This window comes from Tachyglossus aculeatus, chromosome 21 (assembly GCF_015852505.1).
Source record: "Tachyglossus aculeatus isolate mTacAcu1 chromosome 21, mTacAcu1.pri, whole genome shotgun sequence".
NCBI lineage: Eukaryota > Metazoa > Chordata > Mammalia > Monotremata > Tachyglossidae > Tachyglossus > Tachyglossus aculeatus.
In genome coordinates, this window is record NC_052086.1 from 36,969,708 (window position 1) to 36,980,931 (window position 11,224).

Below are 11,224 nucleotides of genomic sequence, written 5' to 3' on the forward strand. Positions count from 1 at the left end.
AGACTTGTGAGCCCCATTTGGGAATGCCTAGTAACCTGTACTTCCCAAGCGCTTAGTACAGTGCTCACTCTCTGCACACAGTAAGTACTCAATAAATACGATTGAATGAATGAATGAATGGAGATTTGGCAGAAGAGTCAACAATCACACTGTTCATTTTGATCATCTCGCAGATGGACCCAGCCTTTGCCTACAGTCCCTTTTTCAGCCCATGGATCCAAGTCGGAGGAAGAACGAGGCCAACCAGTTCTCAGTGTCCTGTCCACCCACTATCCATCTCCTAAAATAGGTCGTTTCTTCTAGAGAGCATGAAAAAGCTATTATTTTTTTTCCCCCCAGAAGCAGGAGAGCAAACACCGGAGAAACTCTTGGATTAAAAAACTGTAATATTCGGCCCAATTGTATTTTGCCAAACACATTTACTTGGAAGAGGGGAGGAAAGAGAAGGCGGTCACCTTTGAAAATCCAATTTGTTTTCTGGACAGAAAAGGTTGAGTTTGCAAAATAGCTGGAGGAAGGAAAGGAGGAGAGGGAAGGGAGCTGGGCTCCTGGCTGGAAAGGCTTTGGAGGGTCTTTAGTGACCTCTCATGGCAAATTCTAGTATGAGCCAAGCACTATTCATTCAATCGTATTTATTGAGCGCTTACTGTGTGCAGAGCACTGTACTAAGCGCTTGGGAAGTCCAAGTTGGCAACCACCCGGGTTGGGTTGTGTGGGACCCACACCATTCATAGAGGGTGGAGTGGCCATTTACCTTTTAGACTGTGAGCCCACTGTTGGGTAGGGACTGTATATGTTGCCAACTTGTACTTCCCAAGCGCTTAGTACAGTGCTCTGCACACAGTAAGCGCTCAATAAATACGATTGATTGATTTATCTGGATTTTATACACTGGGAAACCTGGTTTTTAGACGGCCTGCCCCCTGTCCGGTACTGATCCGGTACTGATAGAGAAGCAGCGTGGCTCAGTGGAAAGAGCCCGGGCTTTGGAGTCAGAGGTCATGCGTTCAAATCCCTGTGTGACTTTGGGCAAGTCACAACTTCTCTGTGCCTCAGTGACCTCATCTGTAAAATGGGGATTAAGACTGTGAGCCCCCCGTGGGACAACCTGATCACCTTGTACCTTCCCAGTGCCTAGAACAGTGCTTTGCACAGCGTGGCTCAGTGAAAAAGACACGGGCTTTGGAGTCAGAGGTCATGGGTTCAAACCCCAGCTCTGCCAATTGTCAGCTGTGTGACTTTGGGCAAGTCACTTAACTTCTCTGTGCCTCAGTTCCCTCATCTGTAAAATGGGGATTAAGACTGTGAGCCCCACATGGGACAGCCTGATCACCTTGTAACCTCCTCAGTGCTTAGAACAGTGTTTTGCACATAGTAAGTGCTTAATAAATGCCATCATTATTATTATAAGTGCTTAATAAATGCCATTATTATTATTAGGTACCAGATGCTTTAGGCCTGGTTTTTGTTATTATTACTTTAAACACCAAACCTCATTTCGCCACTCAACAGTGCCCATGTTCACAGGAAACAGGGAGAGGAACTCAAAGGTTCTAGAGCAACTGAGGGGTGGGAACCCAGTCATAAGATTCTCAGCTGACTCCAACATTTACAGATTTCCCCAAAAGGTTCCATGGGATGTCTTGTATTCATTCAATCCTATTCATTAAGCACTTACTGTGTGCACAACACTGTACTAAGCAATTGGAAAGTACAATTCAGCAACAGAGTCAATTCCTACCCAACAACGGGCTCACTGTCTAGAAAGGGGGAGAGAGACAACAAAACAAGTAAACAGGCATCGATAGCATCAATATAAATAGAATTATAGATATATTCATTCAATCATATTATTGAATGCTTACTGTGTGCAGAACACTGTACTAAGCGCTTGGGAAGTACAAATCAGCAACATATAGAGACGGCCCCTACCCAACAACGGGCTCACAGTCTAGAAGAGGGAGACAGACAACAAAACAACACATGTAGACAGGTGTCAAAATCATCAGAACAAATAGAATTAAAGCTATATATACATCATTAACAAAATAAATAGAATCAAGGCCCTGCTGAGAGCTCACCTCCTCCAGGAGGCCTTCCCAGACTGAGCCCCTTCCTTCCTCTCCCCCTCGTCCCCCTTTCCATCCCCCCCATCTTACCTCCTTCCCTTCCCCACAGCACCTGTATATATGTATATATGTTTGTACATATTTTCTACTCTATTTATTTATTTATTTATTTATTTTATTTGTACATATCTATTCTATTTATTTTATTTTGTTAGTATGTTTGGTTTTGTTCTCTGTCTCCCCCTTTTAGACTGTGAGCCCACTGTTGGGTAGGGACTGTCTCTATATGTTGCCAATTTGTACTTTCCAAGCGCTTAGTACAGTGCTCTGCACATAGTAAGCGCTCAATAAATACGATTGATGATGATGATGATGATAAATATGTCCAAGTAAAATAAATCGAGTAATAAATATGTACAAATATATATGCAAGTGCTGTGGGGAGGGGAAGGAGGTAGGGTGGAGGGGATGGGGAGGGGGAGAGGGAAAATGGGACTGTCTGGAAAGGTCTCTTGGAGGAGGTGAGCTCTCAGTAGGGCTTTGAAGGGAGGGAGAGAGCTAGTTTGGTGGAAGCATGGAGGGAGGGCATTCCAGGCCAGGGGAAGGACGTGGGCCAGGGGTCAACGGTGGGATGGGCGAGAACGAGGAACAGTGAGGAGGTGAGCGGCAGGGGAGCATCCTCTGGCGGGGGAACATTTTCCAGTAATCTCTTAACTCACCTAAACCTTCTTCTTCCTACCAGGAAATGAAAGCTGAAGGAAGGGAAAAGCCAGTGTCCCAGCAACCCTTGGGGCCACAGGGAAAGGGAACAGCTGATGATGATGATGATGATGCAGGTTGAACCTGGCACAGTGTACACCTCAGCTGGAGTGTAGGGGGTAAAAAATGAGGTAGGGGAGGGGAAGCCCTGAGCCCCAGCCAAACAAAAGATTTGGAGGCCGGGGTCGAGGGAAATTCAGGAGGAAAAAAAGTTTGTGCCCCCAGATGATTTCTGCTAGCAGATTACCCTGGTCAGAAACCCATCTTCCCTCCACAAAACACATCTTTGCTGGAAGTACCTGTAGCATTGAGGGTGTGCTGTGCTAGAGAAGCAGCGTGGCTTAGTGGAAAGAGCATGGGCTTGGGAGTCAGAGGATGTGGGTTCTAATCTCTCTCTGCCACTTGTCTTCTGTGTGACCTTGGGCAAGCCACTTAACTTCTCTGTGCCTGTTACCTCATCTGTAAAATGGGGATTAGGCCTGTGAGCCCCACATGGGACATCCTGATTACCTTGTAACTACCCCAGTGTTTAGAACAGTGCTTGGCACATAGTAAGTGCTTAGCAAATACCATAATTATTATGATTATTATTACTAATGTTTTGGAGTTGGAATGATCCAGTTAGAAAAAATGGTCTTGTCGAGGCCAGTGCTGATAGAGGAGAGTAGAGGAGGGAGGATGTTCATTTTCTCCCCAGCTGGAGCCTCTCAGTGACCAGGCCCCATCTCTCCCTCCAACCCACACACCTGGGGTGGCCAGGCACATGGGGAAGAGCCTCCCCAGCTCTTTCATTTTAGCTGGAGACCCTTCTCCCTCCCTTCCCTACTCCCCTAGCCCTTTCTTATTATCCCCTAGGTAGCCTTAGCTTCTCCACTCCACCAGAAAAGGTACAGCACTGACTTCTCACCTATTAGTCTCCTCCCTCAATTTGTCTCCTGACCCTGAGGAGCAGGTGTAGAAAAAAACTGGCTTGCCACACTTGGAGACCCCTCTAGCTTTCAGCAGAATACTGATCCGACATCTGTACCCTATTTCTCCTATCAAATGCAAAGCCTGGCAGCAAACCCTAATCATATTGAGCTTCCCTCAATCCAATCAAGGCACACCTCAATTGAAAATCCCATGAGCCTTCGGATGAGGAGCCATAGTCATGATGGAAGAGGTCCGGCCTGGGAGGTGAGTTCTAAGCTTGCCATTCTTTCCTCTCCTCCTTGACTCTGTGTCAGGAGTCATTTTTGGTCCTATGACACAGTTTCCCTCTTCAGACAAGGGTGATAAGTGACCCTGCTCCTCCGTGACTCACGGGAACAGGAGTAGAATAAAATGGAGATGAAATGAAGCAGAGTGGCCTTGTGAAAAGAGCACTGGCCTGGGAATCAGAGGACCTGGGTTCTAAACCTCTCTGTCACTTTTCTGCTGTGTGATCTTAGGCAAGTCACTTCCCTTCTCCGTGTCTCAGTCTCCTCACCTATGAAATGGGAATTAAATCCTACTCCCTCCTACTTAGACTGAGCCCCAGGTGGGACAAGGATCGGGTTCAACCTGATTAAGCGGTACCTATCTGAGCACTTTGAACAATGTCTGGTGCAGAGTAAGCACTTAACCGGCACCATAATAATGGAATTTCATCACCTTCTTCCAATATTTAATGAGCTCCCACAGGTGGTGTGATATTCTAGCAAGGACTTTGGGGAAACAGAAAGAGAAAATAAAAATCTGCCCTGGAGGAGCTTAGCAACTAAGACCTTCAGCTGTGTCATTAGTGGGTTGAACCGATAGCCCATTCAGCCCAGGATTCTGCCTCTGACAGTAGCTCTTGGAAAAACCAGACTTTCACCCTGTCCAGGTGGGCTCTGGGTCCAGCTTTCATCCTGATGAGGCCTTCCTTGTGTATCTTTGTGTGTTCCTTAAGGATGGTCAGTATGCAGAGGAGGTATATGTCGAGACTCATGGAGACTTCTACCCATCTCCCCTTGTGACTCTAAGCTGGAAACCCGTCACCCTGGACATGTTGCCCCAGCTTAGAGTCACACGGGGAGATGGGTAGAAGTCTCCATGAGTCTCGACATATACCTCCTCTGCATACTGACCATCCTTAAGGAACACACAAAGATACACAAGAAAGGCCTCATCAGGATGAAAGCTGGATCCGGAGCCCACCTGGACAGGGTGAAAGATGGACCCAGAGGTCTCCCAGACAGGATGAGAAATGTACCCAGAGCTCACCCAAGGAGGATCAATCAATCAATCAATCGTATTTATTGAGCACTTACTGTGTGCAGAGCATGACAGCTGGACCCAACCGGCCTTCTAACTGCTTCCTTTGGGTAGAATTTGACTCTAGTTCCATCTGCCTTCCCCTCCACCTGTTCCAAAAACGTGAGGGAAGAATTCCCAAGCTCCGCAGCCGCCAAAGAGATAAGTAAAATGAAATCCCCATTATGGTTTAAAAAAAAAATAGATTTCTGTCACAGGAAAAGTGATCATTCAATCGCCAGCTATCTCTGAAGCTGACACTCATTTTTTTCCCATTATGGGACAGAAAATCACCCTGGCACCATCCTAAATATTTGATAAAATTAAATAAAATGACAGGTGATTTATGCTGCTACCCACACCAGCACTTGAGCCCTGCAATCCCACTACCTAGGATTATTAGAGCATCAATTATCTTGTTTGGGAGCAGAGAGGCAGGGGGAGATGGGCTTGCCACAGACTGCTCCCCGTGAAAGATTTCTGCCCCACTATCCACACTAGTGAACCAGGAAGGGTCTGTTTTCTAACCTAGTAGTCTGTCAGTCGGTCAGTCAATCGTAATCACTGAGTCTTTACTGTGTGCAGAGCACTGAACTAAGCACTTGAGTACAATACAATAATAAATAGACATTCCCTGCTCATGACAAGCTTACAGTCTAGAGGGGGAGACAGACTGTATATAACTTAAAGATATGTACGCAAGTGCTGTGGGACTGGGAGGAGGTATGGTACAGTGCCTGGCACATAGTAAGTGCTTAATGAATATCATTATTATTAATACAGGGAGCAAGTCAGGGCGATGCAGAAGGGAGTGGGAGAAGGGAAAGGAGGGCTTAGTTAGGGAAGGCCTCTGGGAGGAGATGGGCCTTCTGTAAGGCTTTGAAGGGGAGAGAGTCATGTCTGTTGGATTTGAGGAGTCAAAACTGGGAGGAGAGAGGCCCTCTCAAGATGTACCAAAGGGCTCATTCCAGCAACTGGCAAGGGGGTAAATAGGGAGGAGTTTTTTAAGCAGAGTGGCTCAATGGAAAAAGCAACCAACTGGAAGTCAGATACCTGGGTTCTAGTCTCACTCCGCCACTTGCCTGCTCTGTCCCCTTGGGCAAGGCACTTAACTTCTCAGTGCTCAATCAATCAAGCACTTAGTACAGTGCTCTGCACAAAGTAAGTGCTCAATAAATATGATTAAATAAATGAATGAATCATAGTTCTTGAGCACTTACTGTGTTCAATGCACTGTACTGTTTGGGAGAGTACAATGTAACAGAGTTGGTAGACACATTCCCTGCCCACAAGCATACAGTTTAGAGGAGACGAGAATAAATTACGGATTTGTACATAAGTGCTGTAGGACCCAGGGTCCGTCGAATAAATAGTGTAAATCCACAGGCAAGGGGGATGCAGAAGGGAGTGGGAGAAGAGGAAATGAAGGCTTAGTTGGGAAGGCCTCTTGGAGATGTGCCTTTAATAAGGCTTTAAAGGTGGGGAGAGTGATGGTCTCTTGAGTACGAAGTGGGAGAGAGGCGAGGGGTCGACAACAAGAGAGATGAGATAAAGGTAGAGTGAGTAGGCTGGCATTAGAGGAGTGAAGTGTGAAGTGTGTCAGTTGGGTCCTACTAAAAAATCAGAGAGGTCGGGTAGGAGGGGGCAAGGTGATTGAGTGTTTTAAAGCTTATGGTAAGAAGTTTCTGTCTAATGTGGAGGTGGATGGGCAAACACTGGAGGGTCTTGAGGAGTGGAGAAACATGGACTGAAAAGTTTTGTAGAAAAATGATCTGGGCTGCAGAGTGAAGTATGGACTGGATTGGGGAGAGACAGGAGGCTGGGAGGTCAGCAAGAAGGCGGATGTTGTAATCAAGGTGCGGTAGGATAAGCGTTTGGATTAACATGGTAGTAGTTTGGATGGAGAGGAAAGACTGGATTTTAGAGATGGTGTGAAGATCGTACCAACAGGATTTAGTGGAAGGTTGAATATGTGGGTTGAATTAGGGAGATGAGTTGAGGATAAGGCCAAAGTTACAGGCTTAGGAGAGGAAGGATAGTGTTGCTGCCAATCAATGGTGTTCATTGAGCATTTACTCTGTGTAGAGCACTGTACCAAGTGCTTGCGATAGTACAACACAAGAGAATTAGCAGACAAGTTCCCTGCTCACTGGTTACCCAAACACCCACCATCAAGCAGCATGGTCTAGTGGTTAAAGCACAGGCCTGGGCGTCAGGAGGACCTGAGTTCTAATCCCGGCTCCGCCACCTGTCTGTTGTGTGACCTTGGGCAAGTCACTTCACTTCTCTGTGCCTCAGTTCCCTCATCTGTAAAATGGAGATTAAGACTGTGAGCCCAATGCGGGACAATCCGATTACCTTGTATCTACTCAGAGCTTAGAACGGTGCTTGGCACATAGTAAGCACTTTTTAACAAATACCATCATGATTATTACAGTGCCTGACACATAGTAAGGGCTTAACAAATACCATTTAAAAAAAATTCCCTATAGTGATGGGAAAGTCCTGGGCGGACAGGGTTTGGGTGGAAAGATGAGTTCTGTTTTGGATATGTTAAGTTTGAGGCGTCAGTGAGACATCCAAGTAGAAGTGTCCTGAAGGCAGGAGAAACTGCAAGACTGCAGGGGTGAAAGATGAAGGCTGGAGGTGTAGATTTGGGAATCATCCACACAGAGATGGTAGTTGAAGCCATGGGAGCAAATGAGTTCTCCAAAGGAAAACGGGAGATTCTGAATTGAACCTTGAGATTCCCTCAGGTAGGGTGTGAGTGTCAGAGGAGCTCATGAGACTGAGAATGAATGGCCAGAGACATAGGAGGAGTACCAGGAGAGGACCGTGTCAGTTGGATAATGTTTTCAGGAGAAGGGGGTGATCCATGGTATTAAAAGCAGCTTGAAAGGTCCAAGCGGATTAGGATGGAGTGGAGACCAGTTGGATTTGGCAACGAGATAATCGGTGACCTTTCAGAGGACAGTTTCAGTGGAGTGAAGGTGACAGAGGCCAGACTGGACGGGGTCAAGGAGAGAATTGGAGGAGGGGAAGTGGAAGCATCATGTGTAAACAACTCAAGCGTTTGGAGAGGGACGGTAGGAGGGAGATGGGGCGATTAACTGGAATCATAGGGTCAAAGGAGGGGTATTGTTAGGCTGGGGGATAATTGAGTATGTTTGAAAGCAGGGAGGAAGAAGCCACTGAAGAGAGAACAGTTGAAAATGGTAGTCAGGGAGAGAAGAAGGGAGTGGGCAAGTATTTTGATAAAGTGTGAAGGGACGAGGTCAGAGGTGCAGGTGGAAGGGGTGGATTTTGCGAGGGGCCGGGAGATCTCTTTAGGTCCTGCTGGGAAAGATGAGAGTCTCAGTGCGCAGAGCACCGTACTAAACACCTGGGAGAGTACAGTGCAATAGAGTTGGTAGACATGATTCCTGCTTTCAAGGAGCTTACAATCGAGCCCCTTCTAGACTGTGAGCCCACTGTTGGGTAGGGACTGTCTCTATATGTTGCCAACTTGTACTTCCCAAGCGCTTAGTACAGTGCTCTGCACACAGTAAGCGCTCAATAAATACGATTGATTGATTGAGTGGGTGATTAGACTAAGCTCCTTGAGGGTACAGTAGTAATAGTACAGTGCCCTGCACACAGTACTGTGCTCAATAAATACGATTGAATGACTGAGTAGTAGAAGTAGCAGTAGTAATGGCATTTATTGAGTACCTACCACGTGTAAAGCTTGGTTATCGGGGAAAGTACTTTCTCAAGAAAGGTTCTCTGCCCACAAGGACGGGGAAGACTGCACAGCACCAGGACGAGACAGCACCCAGTGAAGCTTGAAGGCGACAGGTTCAAATCAGACAAAAGAAAACACTTTACGCAGCAGGTGGTAAACATTTTATATCTGTTCCCACGGGCGTTGAACGGGCCAAAAGGGATTTGGATAAATTCATGGAGAATCAGGTTCTGAGTTTAAAATTTAGAGATGGAGAGGAAAAGGTCACGGACACTAAATGGTCTATTAGGATAAATTTCAGTAAAGGTAACCAGCTTCCCAGCATCCTCCCAGAATCCTGGACTTCATAGGTCATAATTCCACATCAAGGCAATGAGTAACGTGATAGTTTTTTTTAGTACTTCCCAAGTGCTTAGTACAGTGCACTGCAGACAGTAGTTGCTCAGAAAATGCTATTATTACTACCTCATGCACTTCACTGAATTCAATTGTATTTATTGAGCGCTTTACTGTGTGCAGAGCACATGCAGCATGGCTCAGTGGAAAGAGCCCGGGCTTAGGAGTCAGAGGTCATGGGTTCTAATTCCGGCTCCGTCACTTGTCTGCTGGGTGACTTTGAGCAAGTCACTTAACTTCTCTGTGCCTCAGTTCCCTCATCTGTAAAATGGGGATTAAGACTGTGAGTCCCATGTGGGACAACTGATTACCTTGTACCTCCCCCCCCACCTCAATGCTTAGAACAGTGCCTGGCACATAGTAAGTGCTTAACAAATGCCATTATTATTATTACTAAGCGCTTGGGAAAGTACAATACAGCAATAAAGAGCCAATCTCTGCCCCCAACAAGCTCACAGTCTAGAGGTGGGGAGACAGACATCAATATAATTAAAATTGCAGATATATACATCAGTGTTGTGGGGCGGGGAGAGGGGGTGAAGAGCAAAGGGAGTGAGTCAGGGTGGCGCAGAAGGGAGTGGGAGATGAAAAGTGGGGGTTAGTCTGGGAAGGCCTCTTGGAGGAGATGTGCCTTCAGTAAGGCTTTGAAGCTTGGGGAGAGTAATTGTCTGGCAGATTTGAGGAGGGAAGGCGTCCAAGGCCAGAGGTAGGACGTGGGTTGGGGTTGGCAGCAAGACAGGCGAGAAGTGAGGTTAGCACTAGAGGAGTGAAGCATGTGGGCTGGGTTGTAGAAAGAGAGAAGGGAGGAGAGGGGGCAAGGTGACAGAGATCTTTAAAGCCAATGGTGAGTTTTTGTTTGATACAGAGGTGGATAGGCAACCACTGGAGATTTTATGCACAGCAGTAACCCCTAGCTGATCCTATGGTCCCCAAATGGGAATGTGGTAAGAGAAGAGAGGAAAGAAACCACACCACACGGCCTTTTTTCTAATAAAACAGGGACTGGAGACACTGAAACTTTACAAAGCAGGACCCTGGGGAGAGTGAATTTTTTTTTTCCTCTGCGATTTCAAGAAAAAAATATGGGGGACAGAGGGGAGATAAATATCTCTGCTGCCAATTCAAGGGTGGGGATAAAAATCATAATTTAAAAAAATCACTTGGTTTGTAACCAGCAGGGTAGGAAAAAAAAAATCTCATCCTACCCAGCTGAGTGGCTACATCTCTTATCTGCGTCCAGAATGACTTTTATATTTATCACCTTTACTAAAATGGAAGTTCAGGAGAATAAACAAAGGGCTGGCTATTGACAGAGAAAAACAACTTATCGGTTTGTTTCACAGATTTGAGAGTGTCGGTTGGGGGGAGAAGGGGGAGAGAGGCAGCGGCTGTGCGATTGAAACAACATTTTCATAAAGGCATCTTTTGTGCTCAAAATAAGAATCTGATAAAAATCAAATAATGCCACGAGTGATTTATGCCCCTCTGCCTATTTCAATCTCTCCCTCCAGTTAACACACAATGTGATTAAAGCATCTATAATCTTCTAGCCGACGAAGCCTAGCATTGGTTAACAGTGGGGTCCGATAAGACCCCTTTCCCATCTTTGGCCTGAATAGCCGCAATCTTTAATACTTAAAACATCGGCTCTATCCCAGTGTCTCCCACTAAGAAACTTCCCAAACGAGATAGCAGCTCTCAACACAGGGGAATGGAGACTTTCAAGGGCAAAAATGAGCATTTGGGAGGCATGAGTGGCAGTTGAAAATGAAAATGTGCGTGTCACTGCATATTCACATACATTACCAGGCCCAAATTCATCGGGACCAAGGTTAGTTCAGAAAAATAAACAGACGAATTTGGTCTTGTCTAATTTCTCCTGTTTCCTGAGCTAGCCCCAGTTTAGACACTCTGAAAAATATCAGCTTTTGGGGGGTAGGCACGTTTTATTATTAATGATGAAAATAATGGTACTTAAGCGCCCAGCACTGTTCTAAGCACTAGGGTACATACAACTTAG